Below are 20,505 nucleotides of genomic sequence, written 5' to 3'. Positions count from 1 at the left end.
TATGCAAAAATAAAAAAAAGAAAACTAAAAGCTAGAGCCCCAAACAGCGCCTGTATTTTCATAAATAACAGGGGGGGAAACAAACTAATCATCGTCCTTTGTGCACTGACAGTATTACACATTTTGAATACGATTCTGGACCTTTGCTCTCTGTCATCTCCTTACATCATCTCATGGGACACATGAGTCATTACATGGACGTCTTTCTGGAGAAAAAGGAGAGGTCAAGCCTGGCTATTGTCTGACAGACTGAGATGAGTGTTTGTTCAGACCTTGGCTCTTAATATTAGCTTTCCTTCAGCCTGTAAGATTTCTATGAGAATGGGCTTCAATAAGATGACTGAGGATTAATTCAAATTGAAACGATAAATTGCATGATTAGATGTATATGCTTCAGAACAACACGAATGGCATCAAATTCAATAGCATGCTTAATGCAATTGCCTTTTTCACATTATGAGAGCACAGGAGTTGTATCTCAATAAATTTTCTGTTTTCTATCTTAACTTAAAAAAACAGCTGCAAACGTAATGGCACGTCAGAGATTTAAAGTCTGTCCGTCACCCGCTCGGACCACTCCATCCAGCCCAACCCCACAACCACAGGGTCGCATATGATATAGAGCAGACGCATCATCTCAGCCAAGCCGTGTCTCATTACTCAGGGTGTATTTATCCATCCCGGCTCAGGAAGTCTGCGTTTATCAAGCCTTTTTATCGATGGCTGTGTGGATCATTACAAGGGATGGACTGTATTTCCTGTGCAGTCATAATTAAGTCATGCTTCTGCAGCCATTCATCAGTCAGGCTAGCTTGAAAGAAAAGCTTCATATAGTCAAGTTTTCCAAGCTAAATGTTATTTTACCATAAGTATGTCTTGTGTAAACCCCGTACACCCGCTTTTAACACAACCCTCGACCTCACACGATTGAAAATCATCGAGTGAACCTGTCATCATGTTGCCAACTCCTGGGGTTTGGATCAAAATTATGAGAGTGCAAGCAAGTGGAAGAACCATGTTTCAGCATTTTAAAGCTCATTTCAGCATTACTGTCATTTTTATGTTCACTGCTGCTGTGCTGAGTTTGGGCAAAATAACAAGACAGCAACATGCAACATGCAGAGAGCGGGGAAGTGAAGCGCTTTGTTGAATTAGAATAAGCATTCGTGTTTAACCTCAAGGGCATTCAATATTTGAGATTGATACACGTAGGCAATTCATCAGCAAAGTAATCCCGGCGGAAGGGAAGAAAACATATAGAGGTGGCGAGTTCAACAAAGAGCCGTTCAGTTGCCAGCATATGCAAAAGCCACTGTGAGGCTATAAACAGAAAAGACAGTTAAATCTCTATCCATCCCCTGTTGCAGCACAACAACCCTGTTTTATGGCATGTGCCACAAAGCAGAAAATTAGTTCCTGAAAAAGTCATTAGCAACTTACTTGTTTTATAGGGTGACATAGCCTTTTGCGACCACCACCACCACGTTCTTGTCTTTGCCTTTTGGCCAACACTTAAAAGACAAAAGCTGTGGGGTGGAAAATATTTACAGACAACAGTGTACACTAAATTACTTAAGTAACAGAAGGAGGGAAGTACCGTATTTTCCGCACCATAAGGCACACCTAAAAACCTCCAATTTTCTCAAAAGCCGACAGTGCGCCTTATAATCCGGTGCGCCTTATATATGGACCAATATTGAGCCACTATGGCAGTCGTGTCCAAATATACGGACTTATATATGGACAAAGTTTTAAAATGGGCCATTCATTGAAGGTGCGCCTTATAATCCGGTGCGCCTTATAGTGCGGAAAATACGGTAATTGCCGTTAACACTTGTCTGTTTTTGTAGCGACTGTCATCACAAATGCATGAAAAATTCTGACGCGTTAACTTGCTTGTGTGCATATAAATACAAGCAGCTCGTCCTCTATTTGCCTGCTAATCGGCTGCTACTTCAATGATCTGACTTCAGCCAATCACTTGAGGCATATTGTATTTCAGGGAAATTTTGCCTGCAGTTCAAGTTTCAACAGGTTCTAGGCGTTACCGTCTTGAGAGTCCCACCGCAATTAAAGGAAGAATAAGGTAAGTGGGGGGGGGGGGGGGGGGTTAGTTGTGCCAGCCCATCTACTCACTTGTGATGTACTGATCTTCAATTCACCGATGTGACACCTCTCATCTTATCGCGCCTTGGCAGGTGCAGCATTTGAAGAACTCTCCTGCGTGTGCGAGAGGACGTGTTAACAAGGATACACGGAGGGCGAGTAGTGCCCGCGTTTGGGAAGTGTTGTAACACGTTTTGTACGAGGCTGGTTAAACTTCAGGATCAAGTTTGGTGTGGCTGTGGGCACACCATGAGTGGATATGACTTTCAGTTTTCACTTTAACCTTCTCTGTTCCCTCCTGAAATGTAAATGTAATTCATGAAAAGTTATTCTTTCAAAAAGCTTTTTAATCTTTGAACGGCATATGAATTCAATGGCGGCCGTGCGGTGAATGGATGAAGGAGATTGTCACAAATTGTGACGAGAACCCAACTCCATTTGTTTTGCTAACTCGACTCTAAACTTAAGCATCTTCTCACACCTCCTGTGGCTTTCTGAAGCGCCCAGTGGTAGAGATGAGAGGCAAAAGGCCCTTTAGAATTTCAGTCCAAAACAGATCTAATGGTCTTATGTAACGTTACCTAATGGGCAGCCCATTAAAAGCAAAATGTTAGCAACTGCATTACTGCAGCAAGATTAAACATGATAAGCGAAAGCAACTCCTTTCCTAAGAGGTCCTCAGGAAAGGCCATACCTTTCTGCTGATTAATAATTTACACAAACAAATCACCCACCACAAACAATAAAGGCCCTTCAACCACTCTTAAAAGTGTATTGATTGCTGTGCTTTATAACACTGGATTGAATACTTTCAAGTGGATGGATGTACAAATGCATATGACCCAAATATTATTATCATTATTATTATTAATATGAGAAATATTGCACTGATTTCTTTCTCAGGTCATTTAATTAGAAACAAATTCTGTAAATTCTTACTGAAATACCGGTTTACTCTGATAATCCTGACTCGTTTGAATGATGAGAGATCATTCAAAGCAGGGGTCATCTGTCACGGGTCGGAATGGAGCAGGGCGACCAAGTGCAGCTTGGACCAGGGTTTATTAAAGGGAAAAACTAACAGACTCGCCAGACTGACGTAACTTACTGACAAGACCAACAACAGAAACTGCACAGAGACGTGAGACATCAAGACGTTAATGATCCGGCGGGCCGTGAGGGGCAGACAGGACTTATATACACATGACAGGTAGCAAGAGGCAGGTGAGAATAATCAAATTTATCATGGGCACACAGGAGGGGAGGGGCGAGCACACAGACAGAAACCATGACAACAAACACATAGTGGAACGGCTGGGGACGAGACATGACATCATCGGCCATTGATAAGAATGGGAAAGTGTCTTGGGCCAGTCAATTAATGCAGTTACGGATAACAAGCCAGGAGTGCTCAAATGTATTTTATTATTATTTTATGTTTTTGCCCATTTCTTTGAGAGCAAGGCCGAGATTCACTCTTTGTTGTGTCCCCAACGGGCACGGGAAACAAACGTGCTATTGCAGAACTTCAGAATGGGAGCAGAAGGCTCAGTCACAGGAACAGATAGTTGACAGAAATCTTGCTCGTGGGCGGGAAGCGGAGTCACCGGGTAGTGTTGTAGCATCTTGTACAGATCAATAACACTCTGAGCAACATTACGTCATCAACAGAATCTTAAATTGGGGAGGGGGATTAGCGGAGTGTGACCGCCAGACCGATTGGGTATGGCTGTCGTGGCAGACTGTGACATCTAATTGGATCTTATTTGTATGACGGACTGCTGCATTGTTAGCCAAAGAGTCAACAGGTGAAGATGGCTTCACGTCATCTCACAAATGCAATCACAGCGACAAGTAAAAAAGTATCTATACTCTCCTGTATACTTTTAGACAGAGCGTCTATTTATCATGTGGCCCTACCACCAGGCAAGGTTGAAAAATGTGCTTTTTGGGTCACACGTTTCTTCTTCTATTTGCAAAAAGATCCAATTACCTTAAGCACATAGAGCTTGAGCCATGACACACCCCGATCCACACTCATTCATCACTTTTGTCTTCAATATATTCCTAAAACCCGGCTTGGTATGAAAGTACGTATAGTTCCTGAGTGAATCATCAACAAGCATTGAAATAAATGTGTCGTGTCTTGAGAAAAACAAACAAAAGTTTAAGCTATTGAGTTGTCACTTCACAGTCTGAATTCTTCTCAGGAGCAAAGGACTGAAGGCTAATAATAGATGGCTTGTCAGGACCGCAAAGGGGATCCATCATGATGTCTTAAACAATAGATTGCCTGACTGTATGGGAGCCTCTGCCAGTTCACTCAAGAGTCACAAAAGTAAGATAACGAAAAGAGAGAGATTGAAGCCCAGAAACCTTAGCAGAGTGGATAAGAGTGTGGTCCGTGGCCGATGACCCCAAGGGGGGGATGTGCTCAGGCAATTGGATAAAACTGATGATGACAAATGTACTTGGCAGTAATAGATCTTGGGATTCTTCTGACCCAAAGAGACATACAATACCTATGCATTTGCCTTGTCTTGAAAATGACCTGGACATTTTTCTTTGACAGATATTTTCTTTTAAATAGCATGCATTGTCAATCCTTTCCAAATATCCTTTAAGCATATACAATGATGCCACTCTTCTTTTCACGGTATTAGCAGCATATCTGTCTAACTGCAACGAGAGGGCTGGCACTTCATGTATAAATCATTCAATGGGAACAAAGGCAATAAGGCAAAGTTTTGAAGGGCGGGACTAGTTTAACCTCTGGTGTCCTTCGAAAGGAGGAAGGATGTCGCTCTTTTTATGAATTATACTACTGTCGGTTATCGCAGATGGCAAACGGGCAGAGCTTTCATCCCCCAGGCTGCACTTTAATGTTAATATCTCAACAGAATGTTAAACCTCAGTTTGCATGGTGAAAATCTGCTTAACTTACAATGTAACGGTTTTTTATTGATACGCATTAATGTGAACGTGTGCATCGCAATAGTATAAGTGCTTTCTGTATAAATGTACTGAATTTCGGTCTATATGCCGCTACTTTTTGCACAAGCTTTGAAACCTGCGGCTTGTAGTCAGGTGCGGCGTATCTATGCCGTTTTCTATACGTGCTGGAGCCTATCCCAGCAGTCATCGGGGAGTAGGCGGGGACACCCTCAATCGGTTACCAGCCAATCGTAGGACACACAGAGACGAACAACCATCCGCATTTGCACTCATGCCTAGAGGCAATTTGGAGTGCACAATCGGCCTACCATGCGTGTTTTTGGGATGTGGGAGGAAACCGTAGTGCCCGGAGAAAACCCACGCCGGCACGGGGAGAACATGCAAACTCCACACAGACAGGGCCGGAGGTGGAATCGCACCCGCACCAGCCTAACCTAAACAGTCAACATCTTAGTCTAAGGCAGGGGCGTCAAACTCTTTTTTTTCGCGGGCCGCATTGTAGTCATAGCTTCTTTCGGAGGGCCATTATGACTGTCAACCCAAATCAATGTATGAGCACCTCATATTATTTACAGTCAAAGCTACAAAACTAACTGGCAAATAACTCGTTTTCAAATCAGACGAGTAAAAACTGGTCAAATATAAAAAAAAAGATATTATTAAAAGTGAAGACAATTTGCAATTCTAGTAGTTACACGTGAATTTGATGCACAATTTGTCTTCGCGGGCCACATGAAATGATGTGGCGGGCCCTATCTGCCCCCCCGGGCCTTGAGTTTGACACCTGTGGGATCAACGACTGAGCTGCAGGTCTTACGGCAGCAAAACAAGATTAGACAAGGGAGAGAAAAACAAAGTACCCTCTTCACACACACACATACGTATACGGAATATGTGCACGTACACATTATATATACAGTCACGCATACACATATGTATACATATGAACATGAGGACAAGCACTATAGAAAATGTTTTAAGAATGCTGTTTTCCCAAGCTGCTCAGAACATGTCTGCCACTCATTAAACATGCCTTTGATGTCATGGTAAGGTGCCTGCTGTCAATTTTATTTATGAACCTCACTGGCCTCTTCTTTCATCCAGACAGGCACTAACTACAGAAAGCCGCTATATAGCGCTTAAGTATTTCCTTGAGACATGCAAACACAACCCACATGGCATCCTCAACAGCAAAGGGCAAGAAGGGCTCGTTGCAATGTAATTGCTGTGCAGAGAAGAAAATGCCTCGGCAATTTCAAGCTACGGCAATCTTGAAGTTGAAGTTTATTTTTGAACATGAGATCGACCAAACACAAAATCATTTTTACAGAAACTTGATTTATCGGAGGAAGATAATTTTGGAAATGAAAAACAGTTCATACAAGGATATTCTGGAAAGAAAAATAACTAAATTAGATATGGATTATATAGCTGAAACCAGACAAGCAAAATATTTCAATTACTATAATTTTCTAGTGTAAAAAAGTGTTCTTTGAATTGGGCAATGTGTTCACTTTCTTTGATCGTTACAAGTAAATTATTCCATAGCTTCTTCATATCTTAGAGTTGGAGTGCATCCAAGACTTTCGACGTGTACGAGAGCCTCGTTGCAAAAAGGACCTCCTGCTTTTTTTCCACACTGTTTGGACCTTTTGCAGTGTAAGGGCGTGATGAGTGATTATGCAAAATGAAAAAAAAAGGGGACCAAGCTTCAGGATCATAATGAAGTAGTCAGACATTTTTTTTTTCCAGTTGCATAATGAGGGCTGCTGCATGTCAATACGCAGATGTCTTATGAGTAACCACTTTGGCCCTTGTAGTCTTTTTCGTGTTTTCCCCTTTTCATCCATGGAAATATCAACTTAAAGGCAGGCAAAGTCCATAAGTGACATTGACAAATGGCATTGGCAAGGAGCACCCTATTTTACACAGCCCTAACTTTGCAGGCTGAGTGCCGTTTTCATCCGACACTCTTGGTTGCCCTTTTACTTTGCCAGTATAGACGGCTTTTGTTATTCCTCTGATAATGTACTTTTAAATCACCAGCCAACCATATAAAAGCAAACGGTAAAAATAATTAAAAATAATCATATCAGAATTAATTTGTCCAAAAGTCACATTATTTTCATTGGTTTAGAGAGAACATATTAGTCAGAGAGATTGTTGAGTCTATTTTAAGGGTCTGATGCCCAGCTAAATAATTCAGTGTTTCTTACTGAAAAAAAAAAATCCCGCACAGCCCATTCCTGGGATCTTTCCCACAAGGTCCCAATTGGTTAAGATTTGCGAGATAATTCATGTCCACTTGTTGAATTACAAATTATCACAGTTCAGTGACAAAGGAACTTCACATTTCCGGAGCAAATTGGTTCTCAAGATTTGTTATTGGTATCTTCTCATGAAAGAGATGATGGGACTAATTTAGATCCATTCAGTAAAATAAAATCCTTTTACGTAAGCTATTTGCCAGTGTCAGCTTGCTTTATGTTTGAGCCGCGAGGTTTTCATCAATCATAATCAAAGCGAGTCACCGGGCCAATGAAAGATTTTTGAAGACTGCACTTCATCTTTAATCAGCCACAACAAAATTCATACTGTTAATAGTATTTCAGTAATAGCCTGTAAGAAGATTTACCTGAACTGCATAAATGATGTCAACATTAGCTTTTCTCATTTGGATATTTTTTTAAAGTCATCGATCTACAAACGTTTATAAGATGCAAAAATACTACTGCGGTATCAGGGCAGCAATTAACTAGGATTATTTTTAAACGGCTTTGAGGGCTAATCAATGTCATGTCTATTTTAATAAAACGAGCCAGAGTCAAGCATTTTATATGAAAGAAAATACGTGAACATGCCGGTGCATGACAGACATGTGCTGACAAGTGTTTGGAAACCGCACTGAACAGCTGCTCATATGCTGACATAAAGGAATTGGACTCTGTAAATTACCTTGACATACCTTTGAGAGTTTCATCTTGGGTTCTCCCAGACCTTTACTTCTAGACTTATTTGGTATTTTCGAGCTCAGCTGCTGCCACGCCCGATTCTCTGTTTGTTACTCCATCCATCTACTTATCCTCACAAGGTGAACTGTTTTGTTTCCTTATTCAGTGTCTGCTTCTGCTTTCTAACGCCAGCCGCCTCACATCACAATCACGAGCTAATCAGCATGCCAGAATTGACTTGAATCGTATTTTAACATAACCTGCGATTGTACTTTGAGCCTTCAACCTTGTTCTTTCTCGACCAGCATTTCCCTTACGAACCGACTCGGGATCAAAGTTCTTCAGGCTGTCTGTCAGTTGCCCCTGACGCTTTGAGTGGGATCATGTTTTTTTTCATTCCAAGCTGATCTCCTGTCCATCACCATACTTCCGTCTTCCTAACAATAGCAGAAAGCGGTGCCTATCTGTTGACCCAGGCGCTTTCCTTGGATTGAGGCCTATAACGTGTCACATGTTGACGAGCAGAGCAAAGCAGCACAACACTTTGAGCCCACTCAAGGTAAATCGCAAGTCCCTGGTTGCTGACGTTCTCATGAGATTGCTATGAATAAAGGATTAGCTCCAAGCTGTGAGTCAAGCTCTGATTCTTCCAGTCGCTTTACATATTTAGGGCCAATTTCTGCACTGGCTGAACAAGCAGCTTAAAGTCAGCTAAAGCTTTTTTTTTTTGACGAACTGACTTTCAGTGTATTGCAGTGATGTAAGTTTCTGAAATTCTTAACACGTCTGCCATTTCACCACACGGCAGTATTTCACATAATATGTCAAAGTGTGTGAGCTACATGACTCTTTTCATGGCAGAATATATTTCGGGGACTGTATTTTCGCTCACAGAATGTAATATTCTGCCTTTTGAAATACCTCCAAGTGAAAGTGCCAGCACTATGTGTCTCCTGTAGTGACACCATATGGGAATTGTCGAGAAGTGTTGCTATTGCATTGGCCTTGTTATTTTTAATGTCCTCGAAAGAAGTTCTACTTCTAACTTTTTAAAACCAGGATTCATAAATGAAGTTCTATTGCTTGTCTTTCATACTGTGCACAGATTTGTAACGCCAGATGTAAATCGATACAAGGTATGACGGCAAGATTTGCAAAACAGACACCGATTATCTGGAACATACAGAATACGGCAAAGTCGGTTAAAAGTCGAGCCGCTGGGGCCAAATCGGGCCTGTTTTGTATGCTTGGTCTGAGATCATATTCGGTAGATTGAGATAACTGTTAAAGCAGTGAGCAGAGCAGAGCAGTTGCTGATCCTCATGCTCTCCGCTTTGCTCGAGTAGACTGTGAGAGATTGATTCAACAAGACCTAACTTAAAGGGGCCTGGGGTGGGAGGTGGGGGGATCACATCAAGAATCACTGCAGTTCCCAAGGCAGTGTAACCAACATTGCAAGGAATGCTGCATCTCAAAATTAACAGAGATGTTGCCGGTGGGGGAGAGAACAAGGAACTTGCTGGAATCTGTCTTCTTAGCAACTCATTGAAGGGAGGCAAAGCCAGACAATTAAATGTCAGACCGTGCAGGTGGGTTTTACAGCTTTTCCTTGGATTACACGGATTAGCAAAGAGCATCTAGCATCGGCAAATCATTGCCTCGGTGCAATTCATTCGAGGAAATACCTTAGTGAGAATATCACACCTTTGCCGAGCATCAAAACACACCGAGATGGATAACAGAAAGGGATCTAATGAGTCTTAATCCAATCCATCTACTTATGCATTAAAACCTTATGTCGACACAGTCAAAGATATCATGTTGCCAAGTGTTTGTTTTATGATGGATTAAAGTAGACAACTGACAGTCTTGCAAAAAATCCTCCCCAACATGAGTTAGTTATAAATAAAAAATCAGCATTGAACATTGAGCCCTCTGACATTGAACACTGGTAAGACCTCTGACCTGATTCGATGAAAATATATTTTTTCGATAATATTATTTGAAACTTTCTCTGATACTAGAAGATACAATTGGATGAAATGTGTTCAGATAAATTGGGATATATACAGTTGCTTTGTCCCTGTTAAAACATATTTACTTGCAAGGGCTTGCATGAGAAAGAGGAAAACGCTCATTTTGAGAAATATGCATATCAAGGGTGCCATAAAGGCGACTGGAGTTGGTGGCTCACCAGCCAGCCAGTCTTTGAGTGACAGAAGGATTAACAGTTTCCATAGCAACAGCTTCTTCATTTTCCAAGGTCAAAGAGTCTCCTCGCTGTCAAGTTGCCAAAGAGTGTGGGGTATTTCCTTGGCAAAACCTCTTCAGTTTTACTCTGGGGAGAATTACAAAACAACAACAACAGGACAGGTAATAGCAGAGCTGAATTTACAAAACATGAAACCTGCTGGAGTCGGTTTTAGCTGTTGCGAAAGCAAGGAATTTTTTTGCAAATTAAATATCAGACCTGATATTTTTTTATGTTTTATGTGTACAGTAGCACTTCTACACATCCATTCAGTCAAGCAAGTAAGCAAGCAACTGTGGGTCAGTGGGGTTATTCTTATTATGTCATACTAAAAGGTTTCTCAAATGGCTTGAAGTGAGGCCAACAGTGATAAAGCACTTCAGCTCACAAAAAGTCCTTAAAAGCTCAAGTATAGCCAATTTGTATTATTAGTTGATGATACGAACGTTGAAATCACATTGCTATAATTACACCTGGCACATAATAATTGCACTCATCTCTTTGTTTATGCCCGATCTTAATTATTGTGCTAAATATATGGTTGATTCAGATTTGATGATAGTGTGTTTAATTTGAAAAAGTGTTTTCTTCTCATGATGTCAATGGAGCAGACGTGCGGACACGGCAAATATAACCGACAATGATGGAAAGAAAAGCAAAACAAATGTGTGGAGCGTGAAGTATATTCATTGACGCCAGCAGAATTTATTCAAAGAGGTCACAATGCCGTTCTGCCACGCTTTATCTTGTCACTCATCATTATTGATTTGGTCTCCGCTTTTTTTAACCTTTAGCCATTTTGTTTGTTCTCCTACCCAGAGTCTTGTCCTGAGTCGATCAAATATGGAGGGACCGATCAATAAAGGAATTTAGTTCATAGCTTTCCTTCATCTTCCTTGCAACTTTACTTTTGCAGTCTGCTTGCATTTGGGACTAAATACCGTAATTTTCGGACTATAAGTCGCACCGGAGTATAAGTCGCACCAGCCATAAAATGCCCAAAAAAGTGAAAAAAAACCATATATATGTATATAAGTCGCTCCTGAGTATAAGTCGCCCCCCCACCCAAACTATGAAAAAAAACGCGACTCATAGTCCGAAATTTACGGTATTGTAAATCTTAAAATCTTACCCAAAGTCACTGATTATCTAGTGCCACGTCGCCTCACTATCAAGTGAAAAGGCACCATCATCTTCCAAGGCAATGCATGACCCCACAGGGCACATCCAGGCTGTCCACAGTCATTGATCAACCCCTGCAGTGATCATGAAGCCGTGAGGTATAAAAGAAAAGTTTGCACTTTTCGTCTGTCACATAGCAGCGCTCTGTTTTAATGATGTAGAGGCCGATGGCATTCATGGGGAAAATGTTTTTCTTGGTCACAGTTCAGAAATTTAAAGTAGATGCTCGTGATCCCCATGGTTAATTTATGTAGCCTAGAAAAAACACAATGGTAATAATTATTCTAGCCTGCGGATGGTGGTCGCAGGTGTTAGATACGCCAAATGAGATGAGGCCACGCTAATGATGCCCAGAAGGGAACGTATCCACCTAGGATAATCCCTAATACGATAACACCCTGATTTTATTTTACACCACCCTCGCCTACTACTCGGCACTGATATGCCGATAGCGACGGAAAAATACAATTCAAGGCAGTGATATTCAAACGTAGAAAGACACGTACTTAAATAGATGTACAGTACATCTGGCATTTTGTTTAATGAGAATTCCCAGACGACAATAGCATTCGAGCTCAGGGGGAAAAGTGTTGGGGGTGTCTCGTGAACTACGGGGAGCCATGTTCCGCTTCGTTATGCTCCGAATAATTGCTTAAACATGACATGAGAAATTAACTCCAGCAGCCTTGTGAGAGTTCATTTAGATTTGTCCCTGCTCTCGTCACTCTCGGGTGTTATGGCACAGCTACTATACCAAGATAAGCGCGGCGTTGAGTATTGCAAGCGATCCCACAGAGACATCACTCTAATGTGACATTATCATTACTAAATGATCCGTTGGTCCATTACCAGAAAGTCTTGCTCACTTTGATGTACTGTCCGGGACACTAATATGGATCTTCATATGTTTATTGTCTTTTAGATGTTTTTATTTGATTAAATGGCAGCATATGTTGCTCCAAAATGTGTGTGTACATATTAATGGGGTCTTCACAGATGTGCAAGTCTTCAGCTTTTCGGTTTATGGCCTTGGTGCTTACATTCTTGCAATCGTTTGAATATTGACCGCGGATGATAAATTCCTCGCAAACAACCTCGCCAAAATGAGTCTGTGACCGACCCGTTTGTGGAAAAGTCTGAAAGTGCTCAGATGTAAATTGTGACATAGGATCGAGACACATTATTTAAATATTTGCCATTACTAGTCGCAAATAGTGGCAAATATTTGCCTTAACTACTTAAATTCAATGGTTACAATATACACACTCATAAAAACAAAACAATAATGTCTCTTTAAATGCTTACAAATGCAGTTGCAGTGTGAATGAAATTGTAGGCTATTGGAGTTCGCCATGCAGAGCCCATCCATCAGAGTCTGTTTATTTCATTGGATCTTTTCCTAGGAGGAGATACTTGGAGCAGGGAGTGTGACATCCAGCATGCTCACTTTTGATGCAGGCTTTCAATAAAAGACAATTGAAATGACAATAAGATTAACTTCATTCCCTCTAATCGCTACAGAGATTGATGTGACCTCAAAGACAGAAGCAGTCTTTTGCAATTCAATTATGTAAAGCTGGGAGGGTTTCTCTTCACAGTGACATGGAGAGCATTGCATGTTGCACATTAAAAATGTATTAAAAATGATATTCTATTCTATTCTATTCTATTCTATTCTATTCTATTCTATTCTATTCTATTCTATTCTATTCTATTCTATTCTATTCTATTCTATTCTATTCTATTCTATTCTATTCTATTCTATTCTATTCTATTATATTATATTATATTATATTATATTTTATTATTATTTTATTATTTAATATAATTATTTTGCTTACATCAGCGGTAGGGAAGCCCGGTCCTCCTCTTTTGCATGTCTCTCTGCTGCAACACATCAGATTCAAATGATCAGCTCATCCGCAAGCTCTGTAGAAACCTGAAACGATCCCAAGGGATGAAAAACAGGTAAGACATGGCTCTCGTACGACCGTGGTTCCATACCCCGGGCTTATATGTTCAAACAGATGGCTATCCACTAGATGTGTATGGTGAACTTCTGTAATTGGATTTGGTAACACTGGAGGTCTCGATGGCCTTTGCTGAGAGTCTGCTTGTTTAAAGTGGATATGTTGTAACCCTTGACACCTTTCAATGTCAAAAAAGTAAGATGACAGGTAAGATAACAACCCCTTACACGTTACACTGGTTATTTGTACAGAAGTGTCTGCATTTGAATGACCTCTGTCAGATTGATGTTGATTGAAGTTCTCGGAATCACTCAAGTAAAATAGTGTCAAAAAGTGGCTTATGTCCAAGTAGTTCCTTTGAGAACTTTGTACTTTGAATTCGTAAAACATATCTACTACTTCCTTTAAAGCAGGCGTCGGTAACATGCCAGACATGGGTCTTTTGGTGACGTTATTAAAAAGAATACATTAGTACACTCAAAAAACGTTGGTCTTAATTAAAATACATGCATTTAATTGTATCTAGCCTATCGTTTTTTTTTTTTTTAAATGGTATGGCTCTCACGGGAAATTATTTGTAAAAAAATGGGCATGTATGTCTCTGTCCGCCAAAAAGCTTCCCGACCCCTGCTTTAAAACAAAAATTTGAAAAACATTGGTACATGTCCTGTCCCGATATTAGAACGTGGAATCAATATGCAAGCAGCAGAGGAGCGCCTCTGAGGGGTGGATGCTCAGCTCATTGCTGTGATTGTCCACTCACACAAAGTAATGAGATCATCTCGGGTGAAGTGATGCTGAAAATGAATCTTCTCCTCTTAGTCTTTTGACGGCCCGGTGGTCACGTTGCAACTGGACCTTGTACTCCGAGGCCAGCCGTTCTCCATCACGTCATTAGGCTTCACTCGTCACTGTACAGCCACCTTTTAAATAAAAAAAATGACAGGAAAGAGACATCAAATGAAAAAAAATGCAGCAAAATAATAATAATAATAATTCTCATTTTATGCTAATAATTCTCTGTTCAAAATGGCTGGAAATTCTACACTGACTGACATGTTAAAGTTGCACACTCCAGTTCATTTAAGTGTAATAAAATCGAAGGAAAACATATTTTTGTGTTGACAGGTAATGACTCCTGCTTTTGAACATCATAAAAATAAAAGAATATTCTTCCGAATGAAGTAAAAATGCACTCTCAGGAGTGAAATTGAAGGCTAACAGCAGTGGAAATCCATTAGCTTTCACGCTGCCCCAATCTTAATTTAAGGCATATTGACAAAATTCTCCCAGGAGATAGTGTTGCAAGAAAAAATAAATAATTCACTACAAAGAAAAAAAGGATGTGCCATGTGGCGGGGAAGATAAAGCTGAATCTATCCCCACTGTCTGCAAGCACTATGGCACATAGTTTAAAGGTCTGGAATAATCGCAGGTGTCAGAAGCTAGCTTCCGCACTTGTAAGGGAACGACTTGTCTTTGAAATATGACATCTTGAGGAGCTGCGCAGTGCTGTCGGAATAAGTCCGGGAGAAATATCGTGGGTCAAGGGGTTAGATGACTGACAGTGCCACAAGGAGATACAATGAAGAGAATCAGGCTGGAGGGAGAAACATCCGGCAGAGGACAAACAAGCCCTTGACCAGATGACAGTGCAAGGGAGCGTTGTAAAGCGTCAAATAATGTCCACAGCAACACTGTTAGTTCTGTCTTTGCTGTGAATGATTCACTCTGGTCAGAGATTTTTCACATGAAGAGCCACGCCGCTGTCGAGGCGCCGCTTTATTGCCGGTGTAAGCGGCTCATCGCACGATTGGTGGGTTGCAAATCCATTTAGTGTGCTGATGGCACTCACCCCCTTTGGGATTAAATGCTGCTTTCGTACGAGGAACCTCTCGAAGTCGTTTGTTTTGCCGGCGTTGCATATAAGACTTCACATGTGCAAGCCAGGCATTGACATCAATCTCTCAAATGGCCAACTGAAGTCTTGATTTGACTTGCTTTCAGTTCAATCCAAGGTTGTCTGTCACACTTGATTCAGAAAAGAGGACGTATAATGGCGGCAATATATGACTTTTAATTGCTTGTAAATAAACCGTTGGAATTCTAGAGTGCCTGGACACTCATGAAGTGTGAAATTAAACAAGCTGGATCTTTTGTCAGCTGCCTATTTCTGAAACAGCAAATCTGTCAGAATTTTGTGGTTGACAGCTTATTTCCGTAATAGCGCCCCCCTCCCACCCCCACACCAAAATTCTCGACCCCCGACTAGGCTTGCTGTGCCATTTTCAGGAAATGAAAGGTGTGTTGGGTGCTGTCTCCACAAACTAATTTCCAAGAATGATTTGATATTAGTGAAAATAATTGTAAATTGCAATTTGTCTGTCAATTATACGTGCTCGGCTGGGATCGGCTGCTCTTTGTTGAATTGTGGTTCTTACGTGTTGCTTGAGCCACCAATCAGTGCAACGGAACCCGGCCTGACAGATGATTGCAATGCTCGGAATCCACTCCACTCATCAGCTGCCCTCATTTGAAAAAGGACGTGCGCCTCGGTGTGCACACACTGCCTGATCCGACACAACGCCTTTGCTTCACCTCCAGTTGTTATGGTAATGAAGGCTATGCTTGGCGTTGAGAAGAGAAGTGGCTCATTTGCATGAAACTGAAATTCCCCTGATTTAACCTGTATTCTAAGCACAAAAAGCGTACCGCAATCGTAATAAGATTTCTTTCTAAAATGATAATTTGTCAAAAATGCTACTTCTACCTGAGTATTTATCTCAAAGATCACTTGAGACCACACCACTCAGACCCGAAACAAAGCTCTTCGTGATAAAAGTTATAGGCGGATACTAGCAGAAATCCAAATCCGTGTCTGGAGCAATGCTACACAACGAGAAAGCTGCTCCTTCCTCGACAACAGTGACCTCGCTGTGTTCAAGCACACGGTCCACTCCATGCATCACTGTTATCTCTTTTGCTCCTTTGGGGATTTTAGTTCACTGCGCTGCATTGAGAGCAACACATGGCGATGGGAGATTGCATGCAATACATGGATAACCTTTCCTGGTCTTCAGCAGAAATGCAACGAAACAGGGGACTAGGATTGGCCTTTTCTCGGATTGGAAAGATCAATGCAATAGAGAGGATGTTAAAAATATACATCATCTCATATCATTGGTATATTTAAACATTATTTGGCTTTAATGTCCTGAATGGCCGTGCAACGTTTTAATTAATACATACTTTAACATGAAAAATGTAGCAGTACCAATATGAATCAGGGCTGCTCATTTATTTCCAATGAGAAATTCAACAATTGGTTCCTCTTCAAGATTCAATGTTCATCTCATTCAATTCACCTTGGTTATTTTCAACATTCCCAGAATATCCACATCGCATAAATTCCACATTTTGCATCAACAAAATTCCCCTCTCGTCTGAGGTTTGACCCAGAGGGTTAAGCATTTTTTATTCCGCCATGTTTCATTCCACAACTACTTCTACATTTCTTGACAGATCCAATCCAATCCAACTTCAATATGTTGCCACAACTCATGCCTTCTGGGTCCTTATTTTTTCTCATTCTTAACATTTCCACCCACAAAGAATCACCATTCATTCCCAAATATAAAGCCAACAAAATATTTTACCTTAAAATACTATGCACATATTTTTTGTGAACCCCAAGGTTTTGAATGAAGGAAAAAAAACAAGGGTTTGTCTATGCCTCATTCCCGGGACCTTGGCCTCAGCAGCAAAGCAGCAGAAAAGTCATTATCATTACAGATAATAACTCAAACGGCCATTCATGTAAGGGCGAATCCCCGAGGATGGCACGCCTGCAGTAGGAACATTATTATCAATACAGGGCTCCCTTGTGAAAATTCACCCCCAGAAATAGAAAGGAAGCAGCAAGGGTAGAGCTCAGTTTCCTGATCTGTGAAGTATGTGCTCAGGATCCAGGAATGCAAACTATACCAAGGGCAAATATGTACTTATCAGAAGCATCTACTTAATTAGGGTATTCATTTCATGTAATTACCACTCATCCAGTGGGACATCAAGTGTTACGTTCTGAACTTCCTGATATTGACAAACAAGCGCTGACGAGCCCAGTAATGATAGATGAATTTAATAATTTGGCTGAAATTGTGATTTTTTTGTGTGTCGTTGTCCGTCACTTACACTTGTCAGTGACAAAGGATCAATTCCGGTGTGTCTTGATGTAAAGCTAGCGCAAGAAAGGCTAAAAAAACAACAACTAGCTACCGTAATTTTCGGACTATAAGTCGTGTTTTTTTTCATAATTTGGGTGGGGGGGCGACTTATACTCAGGAGCGACTTATATACATATATATGTTTTTTTTCACTTTTTTGGGGCATTTTATGGCTAGTGCGACTTATACTCCGGTGCGATTTATAGTCCGAAAATTACGGTAAGTCAGATTCCTGTTGACATTGAATCAAATGTTCTCAAAATGGCTCAGTGGTCACCTGCACGGTGTCCGTCACCAACGGGTGATCATGAGTGACCTAAGATTAGTATTCATGGATCATTATTATTTTTTAGGAATGTGGTCATGTAAAAACACTTTTCTGATTGTAATCCTCACAAAAACAAAAACCACCCAGTAGGGGTGAAAACAAAAACACACGAACCTTGGTGGCGGATACAATGGTAGAGATACTGCATGATGAAAATAAAAATAATTTTTCTTTGATCGTTGAAGATTGTGCCGATGCCAGTTGACATGCTGTGATGTGTTTTTATCGCACATTTCTGTTGCACATCATCTACGTGGCGCACAATACTTCACAGGCCTGGCTCCTTTGGAATGACTTCTTCTAATGACTCGCTGCATTTCCGCCTACTCAGAATGAAAAGCAATTCAGAGAAAAGACAAGAATCAGAAATCCTTTTTGAAGCATTGCTTTTCAAGCAAGCTCTGACCTGTTTGTAACATCAGTGACACCCAAGCCTGGCGGTGTAATTTATGAGGTGCCTCAACAAATTGCTATATGTGGGACCGAGCGAGAGTCTTTCATTCTATGAAGCCTGGGGAGACAGCTTTCCTGTGCTTTTACCTTCTTGATCTGTCCTCTGTGTTTTGTTCAGTAAATGATCGCATGAAGTTGCTTTATTCCAATAGACAAGTGTCCTCCTTTGCAAATCGCGGCTGACTTTGACAGAATAGGTGGACTCATTTCAAAATGTTGAAGCATCACAAGATGAGCCGTAGTCTACATTTTATGAATTTGCAGAGATTTAAATGTTCTATTAATTTTACCTCATCCAACATTATGGGTGCTATTTTAAAAGAGGGAAAAACATATCTAGTAATCCTTTGTTCAAATAAAAGGCAGTGACTCCACCATAGCTGTGGCTTCTGCAGCTACAATCTGCTTGACCAATTATTGATGTGTCTGATGTAGCTTCTGTTTTTACCTCAAGTCTCACTTTGGTCTTATCAAGTCTCCGGAAGCGTATTTGCTTGTTGAAATTACATAGATTTTTCCATCTAATTGTCTCTTTGGGGAGAGGGGTCTCCACGTGTGTTGAAAAACAAGGCAGCAAACATTCTACCTCTTGGTCTAAGGGACCAACGACTGAGCTGCAGGTCTTATGGCACTAAACAAGATTAGACAAGGGAGAGAAAACCAAACTACTTTCTTCTAACCCAGTGGTTCTTCACCTGGGTTCGATCAAACCCTAGGGGTTCGGTGAGTTGGTCTCAGGGGTTCGGCAGAGCCTCCAATGCGGAGGTCCGAACATACCCGATTTATCGTGTAAATTTGTGATGACACATATCTGAACTGGTCTCGCAGCAAATTATTTTATAATCACAAAATAATGATCAGTAGTCGTTTTGATTCATGATGCACAATGCTTCGGGCCAGTTTAAATGTAGGTATTTGATCCATATATAAAATGCACCGGACTATAAGGCGCATTGTCGGCTTTTGGGAAAATTTTAGGTTTTTAGGTGCGCCTTATAGTCCGAAAATACGGTATATAAATATATATATATTTTATTAGTTTTATTATTTGTTTATTTATTATTTTTGATTATTTATATATATGTATATATATTTTTTTATATGTTCTTTTTTTTTATGGGAATCTTTCCTAGCTTGGGGGAGGCAAGTCAAAGAAGGCTCTGCTGTGGTTTCTTAACTGACTTCCACCCCCGGAATGTCAGTGAAGAATATCTTACAAAGGAGTAAAAATACACACCGGGCAGACAAAGCGTTTTCTTCGGTTCTTGCTGAAATACAACACATGCACACTTGAGTCACATTCCGGCTGTTTTTAAGAACACATCATCAGTCAATGTATATATTATGAAAAGATAGAACTCTTACTGTCGGAAGATCAAAGCTGTTAGGAAGATCATCATTGACGAAGGCCGATTTAAAATGAGAATGTGACAAGAAGAAAGGAATTAGAAATAAGAGTAGGAAAATGAAAACATTTTATTTACTTTTTGGGTGTAACTGTGATTTGTCACACTTATCTGTCCTCTGCATCTTGTGCTCAAACTCGAGTAATCAGCGAATCTTCCTTGGCCACACCCATAAATCTCTTCTTGGCTCATCCTCTGCCTCAAACCTGGCAGCTCCATTACCAGCATCCTTCTTCCGATAGACGCACTGTCCCTCCTCTGCACGTCTGAAGCATCTCAATATGACCTCTCTATCCTTGTCTCCAAACCTTTCCGTGTGTGCCGTCCCTGTGATGAGCTCATTCCTGATCCCAACCATCCTCGTCACTCCCGATGCGAATCTCTTCTGCTCATTTCTACCGTTTTCAAATTATACAGCAGGGCTGGTCTCATTAGCTTGTTATTAACCTTTCCTTCCACTTTAGCTCTGCATGCTCTTCTCACATCACCCCAGTTCCCCCTCTTACTCTCGACTGTCTGTGCTCACTACTATAGATTAAAGGTACGATAAAGACCAACAATGGGTCAATGATATGAAGGATATTAAAAACAAAATGAAAGGGATAAAACATATACCGCTTATTAGTACAGAAAATTATTGGGTGGATATTCTGAGGAGTCCTGGTTTTAATCCTTTTGGA

The 20,505-nt window shown here is 40.8% G+C and overlaps 1 protein-coding gene across 1 annotated transcript in view; it reads right to left on the bottom strand.

Moving 5' to 3' along the window:
* Positions 1-2,268, bottom strand: part of LOC133162740 (contactin-4-like) — a 66,829-nt gene extending 64,561 nt beyond the window's left edge. Inside the window, exons 1-2 of the mRNA XM_061292145.1 lie at positions 2,137-2,268; positions 1,441-1,526 (exon numbers count right to left, since the gene is read on the bottom strand). The gene's annotated coding sequence lies outside the window, so the exon portion shown is untranslated. The remainder of the gene's footprint in view (positions 1-1,440; positions 1,527-2,136) is intronic.
* Between the last annotated feature and the right edge of the window lie 18,237 nt (positions 2,269-20,505).

This window comes from Syngnathus typhle, linkage group LG11 (genome assembly GCF_033458585.1).
Source record: "Syngnathus typhle isolate RoL2023-S1 ecotype Sweden linkage group LG11, RoL_Styp_1.0, whole genome shotgun sequence".
In the NCBI taxonomy this organism is placed as follows: Eukaryota; Metazoa; Chordata; class Actinopteri; order Syngnathiformes; family Syngnathidae; genus Syngnathus; species Syngnathus typhle.
The sequence above is the reverse complement of the archived record's forward strand: the minus strand, read 5'-3'. Positions and strand labels throughout refer to the sequence as shown.